The sequence below is a fragment of the Xenopus laevis genome, chromosome 5L (assembly GCF_017654675.1).
Source record: "Xenopus laevis strain J_2021 chromosome 5L, Xenopus_laevis_v10.1, whole genome shotgun sequence".
NCBI lineage: Eukaryota > Metazoa > Chordata > Amphibia > Anura > Pipidae > Xenopus > Xenopus laevis.
In genome coordinates this window covers 57,204,594-57,220,662 of record NC_054379.1, presented here as the reverse complement: position 1 = coordinate 57,220,662, position 16,069 = coordinate 57,204,594, and the positions used below count along the sequence as shown (strand labels likewise).

Sequence of the window (16,069 nt, the reverse complement as noted above, 5' to 3'; positions counted from 1 at the left end):
TTCTGTTTGGGTGACATAATGCTTTGTGAAAGGTAAAGCATAATGGCAATGGACTTTTAAAGGAACAGTTCAGTGTGAAAATAAAAACTGTGTAAATAGATAGGATGTGCAAAATAAAAAATGTTTCTAATACAGTTAGTCAGCCAAAAATGTAACGTATAAAGGCTGGAGTGACTGAATGTCTAACATAATAGCCAGAACTCTAAGCTAGTGAGCTTGAAGGGGGCCCACATGGGACATATCTGTTCAGTGAGTTTGCAATTGATCCTCAGCATTCAGCTCAGATTTAATAGCAACAGTTATGACCCATGTGCCCCCCCTCAAGTCTCTGATTGGTTAATGCCTGGTAATCAGGGAGTGGAAACCAAAAAAGCTACAAAGCAGGAAGTAGTGTTCTGACTATTATGTTAGACATCCAGTCACTCCAGCCTTCATACATTACATTTTTGGTTAACTATATTAGAAACATTTATTTTGCACAGCCTATCTATTTACCCAGTTTTTATTTTTACACTGAATAATTCCTTTAGGGCATTATCTATGGTATGGCTGTCAACTGGAGGCCCACATTTTTAGGCCCCCATTCTGTTCAAAAGTCCCATAGATTATTAATAGTAATAACAATTATAAATTATAATAATACATAATAATTAACATTCTTTTATAATCTGATCCTCAAGCATGCAAAATGATAAATCATTTTCTTACATGCTAAAAGTTGTGCAGCACTGGTCTAAAAGGGAGCAGGGTGTGGGTGGAGCTTTAGTGGGGTACAGCTGAAGGCCAATTCCATTAGTAATCTGGCCCTGAGTGTATGCATCATTCACCACCATGTTGTGCACCTTAGACTCTTTAGTCTCTTGATTTTTCACGTAAGAAGCTCTAAGCATATAAAAACACAAGTTGCATACATTTGTGTAGGAGAAAATGTGCTGAATAAATGTTAAAATATATTTTTTTATGTTGGAAAAATTTCAGTCAAAAGGCAAATTGATCATCCGGTTTTGTTCCTCTTCTGACGGCTGAAGCATGTTAACACTACATAATATATCAAAATTACAGGCAAAAGATGTAATATTACAAACCACTAGGTAATGGATAGTGTATCTTAACTTAGTTTCTGTTTGTCAGTTACAGGATGTCACCATTGCATCATGGAATACCGCAAATGATTCCCTAATAAATGGCACATTAAACAAAATTACGGTTTCCCCTCTTCCTGTTCACATCTCAACATTTCTTCTGTTTTTTTTCCAGCAATTTTTAACAAGCACACAGGGTATAAATGGAAGTCACTGCTACACGAACAAACAAGTTATCTAGCAGAATTAGCTCATTTTGAGACTTACATAACAATTCCTATTTTCATAAAACTTTAGTGTGCAAGCATATGCACACTTCAATTTAAAACTTAAAAACTATTTTTAACTAAATTTATATATACTCCATGGGGCAGATTTATCAAGGGTCGAATTTCGAAGTTGAAAATACGAATATCGAAGTCAAAGTTTTTTTTCATCTAATTTGGCCATTTGCGGTCGAAGTAAAATCGTTCGATTGAACAATTAAATCTGTCGAATCGAACGATTCGAAGGATTTCAGCGATCGATCGAACGATTTTTCTTCGACTTCAAAAAACTTAGAAAACTGCTCTAGAAGGTCCCCATAGGCTAACATAGCACTTCTGCAGGTTTAATTTGGCGAAGTATTGAAGTCTAAGTTTTTTTAAAGAGACAGTACTACGATTATCGAATGGTCGAATATTCGAACTATTTTACTTCGAATCCAATTCAAAGTCGTAGTATCTTATTCGATGGTTGAAGTATCCAAAAAATTACTTTGAATTTCTAATTTCTTTACTTCGAAAATTCTCTCGAATTCACTTCGACCCTTGATAAATCTGCCCCCATATGTAGCGCACCCGTAGTTGTTGGCAGTAGTATACTGTATATGAGCCTGTTTTCCTTAACCAGGTGACACCCCAAGGCCCCAGTAACCAGGCACACAAGATGGCAGTGCAACAGACACAACCTGACTTTATTAAACAGCTGCAGCTGTAAGAAAGAATCATTTAGAAAATAAACAATATTCGGACAATTAGTACTATGCTAACACTGCAGTAACTATTACAATTAACCAAGAACAGCCCCTGTAAAACCCTTCAAACCACAGTGTGCACACCTGTCCCGCAACAGCTGTGTACCGGTGGGGGGTACTGGATGGGCTGCAAATGGCAGAGCAGCCTAAATTAATGGCAAATTCCACTTTTTGTTTCGGTTGAACTGGGATACTGGATTATACCCCTGGGTGTAATGACAACAAAAGATGGTGATGTGTCCCTTGCTAAGCATATAAATGGTCCTCTCTCTGGTGCTGTTGGAAGTCTCTCCTTGCACATTATGGGGTAAATTTATCAAAGAGTGAAGTTCCGCCACTAGAGTGCTCTCAATTCATTTCTATGAGATTTTGAAAAGCGTATTTATCAATGGGTGAAAGTGAAAGTCTCAGCCTCAGTCTCAACCTCCAAAGGACTAGCAGGATAATGTCTGTTAATATAACTCCCAATGTTCCTTAAACTGGCAGCACAAGGGTTAATAAATTACAGTTGAGAAGGGACCTTGCTTCTCTCCACACTGTGGCTTTATCCTTATCTCCTGTAGTTCGAAGGCCCGGGGACTACATTACCCAGCAGTCTTACAGGTACAAACATTAGGGGGCATATTTATCAAGGGTCGAATTTGAAAAACTTCGAAATTCTAATTCATATAGCACAACCGAAGTTTTTTTTGGCCGCATAGGTCAGTTTTAGATCGAATAGTTCTGTATTTGGCCGAATTCGAATTGTACGAAGCCAAGTAATAGAGCATTCGATCGAATTCTAATCAAAGTTTTTCCCAAAAAAACCTTCGACTTTTCAAAGTCCACCAATTGACTCCAAGTAGATGGCGAATGATCGAAGTCGAATTTTTAAAGAGGCAGTACATGATAAATTTCGAAATTCAAATTTTCATTTTTTTTTCAAATTCTAATTGAATTTGGACTATTCCCTAGTACACAAAAAATAGTTCGAAATTCAAATTTTTTTCATTCGAAAATTCACCTCAACCTTTGATAAATCTGCCACTAAGTGTGCTACACATATTATAAATCTGTATGTGCATCTTTGCACATTCAGCAATAGTATGGCAGCAAGAGTGTCGTACAATATTTTCCTTAGTATACTGTATGTTTGTGTATACCATAAAGTAGGATTGTAGAGCTGCAACTTGTGTAAAGGTAAGTATAAAATCTTTCCATGGGGCACCATTTAACCTCATGAAAATTTTTCTCTGTTATTGTTGTACTATGTGCTATTTACGAAAAAATAACCAATAGACAAAGCCTAATATAAAATGTTTCATTTTCAAGTTTTGCTGTTTAAAACTACATATTAGTTTGGCTTCAAAAACAAAATGATCTCTATCTATTCCTTTCTAACACGATCATCTTATTCAGTTATAAAATATCTGTTTTGCATAGAGACTGCATATATAGTTATTTTACATTGACTGTTTTTCCCCAAAGTTCTTTCAGGCAATTCATTTTTCATAATCAAAAAGAAAAAAATCGATGAAAGTAAACACAGAGGGTGTCTGAACCAAATAATGAACTAGTGCTTGTACCCAAGTATCATCACTGTAAAGGGATCTGAGATTATTAACTAGTAATTGAATCTTCTTTTCTAAACTACAACTAGTTGGTGGAATAGAAGTGAAATTGAGGAATAAGACATTCTGCAGCATCCTACATGTCTACTATTGTTCTTTAAGACTGAACTGAGGAAAACACAAGTCAAAATGCAGACAGCCCAAAACATATTTCATGCCCTGTTATAAATCAGCATTTATTGTTTAATATATGTATACTTACAGGTATATTCCAGCTTTTTTTTCATTTAAACATGTCCTCAAACATAGCTTTCTGGCGATCTTAACACTGCCTATTAAAATCTTGCATTTTTCAGCCTCAGAATTTTGTAATTTATTCAGCCTCAACATGAGAAAAGAATACAATATGGGATTTACATATATACAAGGGGATTCTTTATTAGGAACTGGACTCTCTCCTTCCACTTTTAGGGGTGAAGTGACTAATGTGGGTGAAAATTCGCCAGCGTGACGTCATTACGGTACTTCGCCAATTTACTAACGATCGCTGACTAACTTCTCTAGTGAAGGAGATAGACTCTAGCGGTACTTCACTCCCCAACGCCTGACAAATTTGCGCTCTGGCGAATGGACGTAACTACGCAAATTCACTAAGATGCAGATTTTACTGAACGTTACCTTTTGCACCAGAGATGCCTTCGCCAGCTCAGACCAGGGGAAATGCAATAGAGTAGATAGAGTTCCAAAAAAAATAGTTGAAAGTTAGAGATGTCGCGAACTGTTCGCCGGCGAACTTGTTCGCGCGAACATCGGGTGTTCGCACTCGCCGGAAGTTCGCGAACGTCGCGCGACGTTCGCCATTTTGGGTTCGCCATTGTTGGCGCTTTTTTTTGCCCTCTCACCCCAGACCAGCAGGTACATGGCAGCCAATCAGGAAGCTCTCCCCTGGACCACTCCCCTTCCCTATAAAAACCGAAGCCCTGCAGCGTTTTTTCACTCTGCCTGTGTGTGCTGAAGAGATAGTGTAGGGAGAGAGCTGCTGCCTGTTAGTGATTTCAGGGACAGTTGAAAGTTTGCTGGCTAGTAATCGTTTTGATACTGCTCTGTTATTGGAGGGACAGAAGTCTGCAGGGGTTTGAGGGACATTTTAGCTTAGGTAGCTTTGCTGGCTAGTAATCTACCTTCTACTGCAGTGCTCTGTATGTAGCTGCAGTGGGCAGCTGTCCTGCTTCTGATCTCATCTGCTGACTGCTGCAATAACAGTAGTCCTTGTAAGGACTGCTTTTATTTATTTTTTTGTTGTTTTACTACTACTACTACTACTACTACTATAAGAGCCCAGTGCTATTAGTCTAGCAGTGTTGGGGAGTGGGACTGGTGTGCTAATCTGCTGCTCCTAGTAGTTCAGCAGCACCAACTTTAATTTTTTTTTTTTAATATTCATTTTTTTTTATTTTACTTTTTTTTATTTTACTACCGCTGTAGTAGTGTATAAGTTGACCTTTTAGGCATTATTTGCCCTGTAGGCATTATTTGCACACTGTTTTCTTCAACCCGCCATCGAGCTGTGTGACCTTGTTCCCATTCTGTCTAAATATCCATAATATTACCGTCTCCAGAAAAAACACCGGAGTCACTTTTTTCAAGCAGCCATAATATATTTTACGTAATCCGTATCCACCGCTGTAGTAGTGTATACGTTGGCCTTGTAGGCATTATTTGCACACTGTTTTCTTCAACCCGCCATCGAGCTGTGTGACCTTGTTCCCATTCTGTCTAAATATCCATAATATTACCGTCTCCAGAAAAAACACCGGAGTCACTTTTTTCAAGCAGCCATAATATATTTTACGTAATCCGTATCCACCGCTGTAGTAGTGTATACGTTGGCCTTGTAGGCATTATTTGCACACTGTTTTCTTCAACCCGCCATCGAGCTGTGTGACCTTGTTCCCATTCTGTCTAAATATCCATAATATTACCGTCTCCAGAAAAAACACCGGAGTCACTTTTTTCAAGCAGCCATAATATATTTTACGTAATCCGTATCCACCGCTGTAGTAGTGTATACGTTGGCCTTGTAGGCATTATTTGCACACTGTTTTCTTCAACCCGCCATCGAGCTGTGTGACCTTGTTCCCATTCTGTCTAAATATCCATAATATTACCGTCTCCAGAAAAACACCGGAGTCACTTTTTTCAAGCAGCCATAATATATTTTACGTAATCCGTATCCACCGCTGTAGTAGTGTATACGTTGGCCTTGTAGGCATTATTTGCACACTGTTTTCTTCAACCCGCCATCGAGCTGTGTGAGCTTGTTCACATTTTGTCTAAATATTGATAATATTATCGTCTCTAGAAAACCACTTGAGTTACTTTTTTTCAAGCAGCATTCATATATTTTACGTAATCCGTATCCACCGCTGTAGTAGTGTATACGTTGACCTTGTAGGCATTGTTTGCCCAGTTTTTTTGGCCACAGCCACTGAAGCACAGAGGCCAGAAAAAATATGCCATATAAATGCTGAAAATAGTCATTTTTTGCCATACGTTGACTCAACGTATATGGCAAAAAATGACTATTTTCAGCATTTATGTGGCATATTTTTTCTGGCAACTGTGCTTCAGTGGCTGCAACCAAAAAAACTGGGCAAACAATGTCTACAAGGTCAACGTATGGCGAAAAATGACTATTTTCAGCATTTATATGGCATATTTTTTCTGGCAACTGTGCTTCAGTGGCTGCGTCCAAAAAAACTGGGCAAACAATGCCTACAAGGTCAACGTATGGCAGTTGTTTAAAGAGAACAGTAGATTACTAGCCAGCAAAGCTACCTAAGCTAAAATGTCCCTCAAATCCCTGCAGACTTCTGTCCCTCCAATACAGAGCAGTATCAAGCAGATTACTAGCCAGCAAACTTACTATCATCTGTCCCTGAAATCACTAACAGCTCTCCCCCTACACTATCTCTTCCAAGCACACACAGGCAGATTTTTCAGATACATTTTTGCCCTTGATCCCCCTCTGGCATGCCACTGTCCAGGTCGTTGCACCCTTTAAACAACTTTAAAATCATTTTTCTGGCCAGAAATGTCTTTTCTAGATGTTAAAGTTCGCCTTCCCATTGAAGTCTATGGGGTTCGCGAACCGTTCGCGAACCGCTCGCATTTTTGCGCAAGTTCGCGAATATGTTCGCGAACTTTTTTTCCGACGTTCGCTACATCCCTATTGAAAGTTTATCTTAGTCCTAAAAAATGCTAGCGTCTTTTCCTTTTTAAGGGTGATAGGCTGAAAAAGATCGTAAATTTTTTTTGGGGTAACCAGCTTCCACCCTATATTTCCTAACATATGGCACATAAACTATACACTGGGCTCATGTGTAGGGCAATATAACAGCAAGGATTTAGTCAGCACTCATACCCCTGATGGTTTTTTTGTCTGGTGCAAGTCCCACAGTTTCTACCTCCAACTAATTTACAAAATTTCAGATCATAGACAGCACAAATCGCAGATGTTTTTTCTTAAAATGCCTTTATTATGACATGGGCTATGACCCAGATAATCAATAACATTTCAGACCGACATTCTTCTTTTATCTTTTTGATGTCGGTCAGAAACGTTGATTATCTGGGTCATAGCCCATGTCTTAATATAGGCGTTTTAAGAAAAGACATCTGCGATTGGTGCTGTCTATGATCTGAAATTCTAGGGCAATATAACAACTTTATTTTGTTTTATTAAGGTTTTCCGGACTTGTGTAGTGTAATGTATTTGTTGCGACATATACGTCAAGAGGTCTAAATAAATACCTGGATATTACTGAAAAAAAAATGCAATTTAAGTATGGGAGATTGAATTAAGTAAATTCTCTTGGTATTGGGATATGTTTTGCACTATAATGAGCCGAGTAATGCAAATATTTCCATGGAAAATTATAGCAGGCTGTAACGGGCCCGAAGGCTCAGTAATAGTGTAGACCAAAGAGGAGACCAGACCAGGTTCGAGGTACAAGAGGGTTTATCCAAAGAATCGTCAAAATACAGGCAAATAGGTCAGACCAGGCAGAAGACAAGCAGAATCGATGAACAGGCAGGAATCGGTACACAAGAATCAAATATAGATAATCACACCCAGGAACTCTGTAGCAGGAACCTATAGTTGGGCAAGGACTGGAAGGGGAAGTAGGTTTAAATAGTCTCTGAGTTGGCGCCAAATTTTGACGCGCTTGCGTCAGACGCAGACGCCAGCGTCCTCACGCTGACGTCTTGACGCCGGCGCCCGATTCTGACGCCGGCGTCCGTTCCGTCGCCGACGACCAATCCGGGAGTGGGAAGAAGGTGAGGTCATAGAGCTGTGCCCAGCAGGAGCCATGTGGTGAGGCAGGTGGTCGCCATCTTGGACGCCATCTTGACGACTTGAGGTAGATTCCATTACAGTACCCCCCTCCTTAGGGGGGGCCTCAGGACCACCGAGTCTAGGGGAGAGAGGGAATAGTTTATGGAATCTACGAACCAAGATGGGCGCATGGACATCTGAGCTCCTGACCCAGGAGCACTCCTCGGGACCGAACCCCTTCCACTCGATGAGATATTGAAGAGTGCCCCTGGAAAAACGAGAGTCCAAGATCCTCTTCACCTCGAATTCCTGGTGATCGTCGACCAGGACTGGAGCTGGGGAAGAAGAAGAAGAAGAAGAAAAGGACAAAGCAGGCTTAAGGAGAGAGACATGGAAGGCATTCGGGATCCGCATCTCTGGAGGGAGTTGAAGACGAACCGCCACCGGATTGATGATTTCAATGACAGGAAAAGGACCGATGAATCTGGGACCAAGCTTTGGGGTAGGAATCTTCAGACGGATATTACGGGTGGAAAGCCAAACTTTGTCACCAGGAGCATAGGGTGGAGCGGAACCCTCTTCTTGTCGGCAAACCTCTTCTGGACCAGGGAGCTCTTCTGCAGATTAGAGGCAACAGCAGCCCAAATAGCCATCATGTGGGCAGCCTGATCGTTGGCAGCAGGAACATTAGTGAGGAGAAGATCCTGAGGGAACGCCAAAGGATTCTGACCGTAGACACAGAAGAAAGGGGACTGATGCGAGGAAGAATGCAAAGCATTGTTATGGGCGAACTCAGCCCAGGGAAGGAGATCCGACCAGTCGTCTTGGCACAGGGAAACATGGCAGCGAAGAAACTGTTCCAAAGCCTGGTTTACTCTCTCAGCAGCTCCATTGGACTGTGGGTGATAGGCAGAAGAAAATTGCAAAGAAATGTTGAGAGCTTTGCACAAGGATCTCCAGAATCTAGACACGAATTGTGAGCCACGGTCAGAGACGATCTCGGCAGGAAACCCATGGAGACGAAAAATATGTTGGATGAAAAGCTTGGAAAGTTCAGGAGCAGAGGGAAGTTTGTGGAGGGGAATGAAATGAGCCATTTTGCTGAACCTGTCAACGACAACCCAGATGACAGTGTGACCGGAGGAGACAGGCAGATCCACAATAAATCCATGGCAAGATGAGTCCAAGGACGAGATGGAATGGGTAATGGAAGAAGGAGTCCTTTGGGAGGAGAATGTCCAGATTTGGAAATGGCACAGATGGTACAAGAAGAAACAAAATCTTTAACATCCTTTCTCATGGAAGGCCACCACACCAGGCGAGAAAGGAGTTCGGTAGTCTTCTCCACTCCGGGATGACCGGCCTGTTTGGAACTGTGAGTCTGGGATAGGATAGACTGGCGACAATCAGGAGGGACAAAGGCAACCCCTAGAGGAATATTGTCAGGAGCAGAAGCTTGAGCGGAAAGAATTTGCGAAGCCAAGGAGGGAAATAGGGCAGCGACGATCTTGGAGGAAGGCACAATGGGTTCAGGATCTTCGGAGCAGGGAACTTCAGGAACAAAACTTCTTGACAAAGCATCAGCCTTTCTATTTCTAGAGCCAGGACGAAAGGTGATGACGAAGTTAAAACGGGAGAAGAACAGTGACCATCTGGCTTGTCGAGGATTCAAACGTTTGAGGGACTGGATAAATTCAAGGTTCTTATGGTCTGTAAAGATGGTCACGGGAATGGAGGATCCCTCCAGTAAATGTCTCCACTCCTCTAGGGCGAGTTTCACTGCCAATAACTCACGATTCCCCACATCGTAGTTCTGCTCGGAGGAGGAAAATTTCTTAGAAAAGAATGCACAGGGATGTAGCTTCCCATCCAAGGATGATCTCTGTGACAAGACAGCTCCAACTCCCACATCTGAGGCGTCGACTTCGAGGAAGAAGGGAAGAAGAAGTTCGGGGTGTCTGAGAATAGGTGCAGAAGAAAAGGCAGTTTTCAAGGCTTCAAAGGCTTCCAAGGCTAGAGGAGGCCAGTGCTGTGGTTTACCCCCTTTGCGGATAAGGGCCAGGATAGGAGAGATCTTGGAAGAGAAACCTTTAATAAATTGTCTGTAATAGTTGGGCAAAGCCAATAAATCTTTGGATAGCCTTGACACTTGTGGGGAGGGGCCAATCAAGAATTGCTGAAACCTTGGCTGGATCCATCTTGAAACCCTGCTGGGAGATGATGTACCCAAGAAAAGGGATGGAAGACACTTCAAACGAACACTTTTCCAACTTAGGCGAAGAGATTATTCTTTCTTAGGCGAAGAAGAACTTCCTTCACTTGGGAGCGATGCTCGAGGAGATTTTTGGAAAAGATAAGAATGTCATCCAGATAGACGACGACACTTTGCCCCAACAGGTCTCTGAATATATCATTTACAAACTCCTGGAAGACCGCGGGGGCATTACATAGTCCAAACGGCATGACTAGATATTCATAATGCCCGTCTCGGGTATTGAAGGCGGTCTTCCATTCGTCCCCTTCACGAACTCTAATGAGGTTATAGGCACCCGAAGATCCAGCTTAGTGAAGATCTTAGCCCCTCTTAACTGATCGAAGAGTTCGGATATTAGGGGGAGAGGGTAACGGTTTTTAATGGTGATTTTGTTTAAACCCCCTATAGTCAATGCATGGTCGCAGACCTCCGTCCTTCTTTTCGACAAAGAAAAATCCAGCACCAGCAGGGGAGGAAGAAGGGCGGATGAAGCCTCTTTGGAGATTTTCCTGAATGTAGGTCTTCATGGCAGCCGTCTCAGAGGGGGAAAGAGGATAGGTGCGACCCCGGGGAGGCATGGAACCAGGAAGAAGTTCGACCGGACAGTCATAGGGTCGATCAGGAGAAGGGTCTCTGCAGAGCCCTTATTGAAGACATCAGCAAAATCTTGATAGACGGATGGAAGGGACAACTTGGAAGAAACAGAAGAAACCTTGATAAGGGGTACAGCAGGCAAACAGTTCCGTTGGCAATAGGGCTCCAGCGGGAGACTTGAGAGGAGGACCAGTCAATGACTGGATTATGGGTGCACAACCAGGGAAGTCCCAAAACGAGTGGAGTTGAAGGGCAATCGATGAGTAGGAAGGCCAATCTCTCCAAGATGCATGGTGCCCACTCTAAGAGAAAGTTCAGCGGTGGTTTGAGAAATAATGGCCGAAGACAGAGGGCGGTCATCAATAGCCAACACCCGCAGAGGAGAGGCCAAGGGTTGTAGGGGAACCGCATGACGAGCAGCAAAAACTCTGTCCATGAAATTTCCGGCAGCACCAGAGTCCAGGAAAGCTTGCACTGGGATCTTCTGGGAACCGAATTGGATCTGTGCTGGAAGAAGGAAGCGTTGAGTAGAGGGTTGGGGAGAATGACAAACACCACCCAGATAGGTCTCCCCAAACCTACCTAGGTGCTGGCGTTTCCCGGCTTCACAGGACACTCATGGGCGAAGTGCGATTTGCCTCCACAATACAGGCATAGGCCGGCAGCCCTTCTCCGTAGCTTCTCCTGTTCGGAAAGACGAGCCCGTCCGATCTGCATGGGTTCCTCAGTAGATGGAGCAGAGGAAGCAGAAACCGCAGGAGTAGGAGAGGGAAAAGCAGAAGCCGGATTGAAGAGTAGGGGTCTCTGGAAGCGAGGAGCCAGGGTGGATTGGAACCGGGGATACTTCTTCGAACGCTCTCTGTCGAGCTCGAGTTGAAATTCCCTCTGCTGGGTGTCAACCTTTATAGCCAACGCCACCAGATCCTCCCACCGAGAAGGAATTTCCCGGGAGACCAAGTCGTTTTTGATCCGCATGGCTAGGCCGTTGTAGAAGGCGGCATGGTACCCATCATTGTTCCAGGTGGTCTCCGCAACTAGGGTGCGGAACTCAATAGCGTAATCTGGAACAGAGCGAGTGCCTTGCTGGATCTGGAACAGACGAGCAGAGGATGCCATAGCTCGACCAGGGGCATCAAAGACACCCGAAGTTCACGGATGAAGGCACTGGCGTTGTCAATCAAAGGGTCCCCTTCTCCCACAGAGGTGATGCCGCACTTCCAAAGCCTTCCCTGCAGGCGAGTAATCATGTACCCCACTTTAGCTCGTTCGGATACAAACTGACCTGGCAGCAGGGCGAACTGGATCTCGCACTGGTTGATGAAACCTCTGCATGCATCAGGATCGCTGCTGTAGAGGGGAGGCGCAGGAATGCGAGGTTCCGAAGGCTGAAGTGGGCTTGCAGGAACGGCCACAGGGACCGGGGCCACAGGTGACAATGCCGACAGTTTGTCCAGGATAGCTTCAAGAGCCTAAGCGAAGTGTGACTGCTGGGCTTCGTATGACTGCATGCGCGAAGCCAGACCGCGGATAGCGCCACCGACATCAGGTGGAGCTGGAGTCTCCTCCGAAGGGTCCATGGCCCAACTATACTGTAACGGGCCCGAAGGCTCAGTAATAGTGTAGACCAAAGAGGAGACCAGACCAGGTTCGAGGTACAAGAGGGTTTATCCAAAGAATCGTCAAAATACAGGCAAATAGGTCAGACCAGGCAGAAGACAAGCAGAATCGATGAACAGGCAGGAATCGGTACACAAGAATCAAATATAGATAATCACACCCAGGAACTCTGTAGCAGGAACCTATAGTTGGGCAAGGACTGGAAGGGGAAGTAGGTTTAAATAGTCTCTGAGTTGGCGCCAAATTTTGACGCGCTTGCGTCAGACGCAGACGCCAGCGTCCTCACGCTGACGTCTTGACGCCGGCGCCCGATTCTGACGCCGGCGTCCGTTCCGTCGCCGACGACCAATCCGGGAGTGGGAAGAAGGTGAGGTCATAGAGCTGTGCCCAGCAGGAGCCATGTGGTGAGGCAGGTGGTCGCCATCTTGGACGCCATCTTGGACGCCATCTTGACGACTTGAGGTAGATTCCATTACACAGGCATCATGGAGAGATGTAAGGCAAAGAGTTGGACCACTGATATATTTGATGTTATAGAGCGCATTTAAACTAATCTCTCCTCATACCTTGCCCTCTATCAGTAGTGGTAGATGGCAAAACTGCTCAATAATATCAAGTGCTACCAGTGCAAATCCATTTTAATAATAAAAATGTAGGGCAGATCTAATTCCTCTTAAATTTAATTATACAGGCATGGAATGCACTTCCATTTCTAATATAGAATGTGCTGAAAATGTAACAATTCTTTTTAAATAAGTTTTATTTTTAGTTTTGGATATTAAACAAGATACAACAATGTAGGAAATAAAAAGAAAAAGTAGGAAAAAAAGGGGATAGAGGTTGAGACCTTTATTAATTTTTCTAAAGGAAATACAGTTAGACATTTTGTAAATCCAACCAGGAGCCCCAAATGACATCAAACTTCTCAGGGCAGCCACATGCCACGTGTTAGTTTCTGACTCAGTAGGGAGCAATTTACAATTTTTTCCCAGAATTTTTGTTGAGGGGGATCACAGAATATTCAGAGTATTAAAATGGCTTTTGTGTCATAGTGCAATAACTGTAAATAGCACAACCGAGTATATGACCTAAATTGTAGGGACCCATACTGTATAAGTGCAGGCACAGTTCCAGGGAACAAATATTTGGACAAGACAATGCAACAGAAAGTCTTGTGCCTACATTTAGGACATTGCCAGGCAATATGGGTTTAAATAAATATATTGCAATAGTTTGGAGAAACAAGGTGCCCCAGAATAAATTTTAAATTACACACCAAATAGTAAATGTGGCCGGGTGCACCAGCCCCAGACCCCCAGCTTTAGGGAGCAGTACGGCAAAGGTATGAAGAAGAAGCAGGGCCAACCGGCACTCAGGACCAGAGAAAATTAGTTAAAAAATATATATTATTTGTACAAAGTTAAAACGTGTATATTTGCATCTCCATCCCCCCTACGCGTTTTGCACTCTAATTCCTAATTTGCTGATTCCTGGATTCTTGACCATCTGCTAGGACCCTGATCATGATCTTTGCTGCCTGTCTACTTGAACTGACTCTTTTGGATACCGCAAACTTGTACTTAACCCTTAAGCTTCCTCCTTGGTCCAGACTTCTCTTCTAGGACCTGATAGGCCCCTGCCAACTTTATCCTGTAATGCTTATTACTCATATGTGTTTTCAAGATGTTCTTTGTATTGGTGGACCAAATTATAGAAACCACTCTTTAAAAGAAAGAAGTGCGTTTTCAGAGATTTTTTGAAAGCAGAAAGGTTGGGAGAAAGTCGGACAGACCGTGGAAGAGCGTTCCAGAGGAGGGGTGCAGCCCTTGCAAAGTCTTGAATGCGAGCATGTGAGGAGGTAATGAGAGAAGAGTTGAGTAGCAGGTCAGTAGAGGAGCGTAGTAAGCGAGTGGGTGAGTATATAGAGATGAGTTCAGAGATGTAGGGTGGAGCAGAGTTGTGAAGTGCTTTGAAAGTCAGTGTCATTAATTTGAATTTGATTCTGAAAGGTAACGGAAGCCAGTGCAGGGATTGACAGAATGGCGAGGCAGAGGAGGAGCGGTTGCTGAGGTGTATGAGCCTCGCAGCAGTGTTCATTATGGACTGGAGAGGTGACAGTCTCTGGAGGGGGAGGCCAATTAAAAGAGAGTTACAGTAGTCTAGACGCGATATGATGAGAGAGTGAATAAGAATTTTGGCAGCGTCTTGGGTGATAAATGATCGTATTTTGGATATGTTCCTTAGGTGGAAGTGACATGATTTAATAAGTGACTGGATATGAGGAGTGAATGACAGGGCAGAATCTAGGATAACCCCAAGGCACCGGGCCTGGGGAGAGGGGGTGATAGTGGAATTGTTAACTATGATGGATACTTCGGGGATGCTACTGGTGTTAGTTGGAGGAAAGAGAACCATTTTAGTTTTAGAGAGGTTTAATTTAAGGTAGCGTTGCGACATCCAGGTAGTGATAGCGGACAGGCAGGAGGAGACGCGAGTTAGGAGTTCTGGGTTGAGATCAGGAGATGAGAGATAGATCTGAGTATCGTCAGCATAGAGGTGATAGTGAAAACCATACGAATTTATTAATTTGCCAAGGGAGGAAGTATAGAGGGAGAATAGTAATGGTCCCAGGACAGAGCCTTGGGGAACTCCAACAGAAAGAGGTAGGGGAGAAGATGATACTCCATTGTAGGAGACACTGAAGGAACGATTGGTGATGTAAGAAGAGAACCAGGACAGGGCTGTGTCACGAAGGCCAAGCGACTGGAGGGAACTGGAGGAGGAGAGGGTGATCTACAGTGTCAAATGCGGCTGAGAGATCAAGCAGTATTAGTAGTGAGAAATGATTGTTGGCTTTAGCGGTTAAGAGGTCATTAGTTAGTCGAGTCAGGGCAGTTTCCGTGGAGTGTTGGGGCTTAAAACCAGATTGTAGGGGGTCCAGCAGGTTATTGTCAGAGAGGAATGAGGTAAGTCGGTTGTAGACTAGGCGCTCAAGTAGTTTAGAGATGAAAGGTAGCAGAGAGATAGGTCGGAGGTTGTCAAGATTGGAGGGATCAAGAGAGGGTTTTTTCAGAATGGGGGTGACAAGAGCATGTTTTAGTTGAGAAGGAAACAGTCCAGTTGAGAGCGAAAGATTAAATAGGTGAGTTAAGGCTTTGATTAGACAAGGATTGGTATTGTGGAGAAGTTTCGAGGGAATTGGATCAAGCGGGCAGGTGGTAAGGTGAGATACTTAAGAAAGACAACAGAAGACGAAAAATGAAAATGTAATAGAAAAAAGAATAGAAAATATAAAGTAACTGAAAAAAGTATTTCTGGTGAATTATCTGAAAACAAACTGAACTGAAAAAAGTTTTGTCAATAAGCTGCTGTGAAAAGCTGTGTACATAGTCACATTTCAAGTGAAATTTCAACATACACAGTTATCCTATTAGTAACATATTCTGGAGACAAGAGTCCATTTAAGAAGAGATGGAAATGTATAAATGGTAAAATTGGATAAAATGTAGGCGCAGGACAGACCAAAACTAAATGGAGGGTTAGGTGTGCAGGAAATGGAAATGGAGAAATAAGAGAATGGGGAAAATGAGAAGTAAAAAGGGGAGAATAAAACAGGAA

General features: G+C 43.3%; 1 protein-coding gene across 4 annotated transcripts in view; it reads left to right on the top strand.

The window, feature by feature from the left end:
* The window catches only part of pde10a.L (phosphodiesterase 10A L homeolog), a 291,758-nt gene that overhangs the window by 97,378 nt on the left and 178,311 nt on the right, over positions 1-16,069 (top strand). The window lies entirely within an intron of this gene.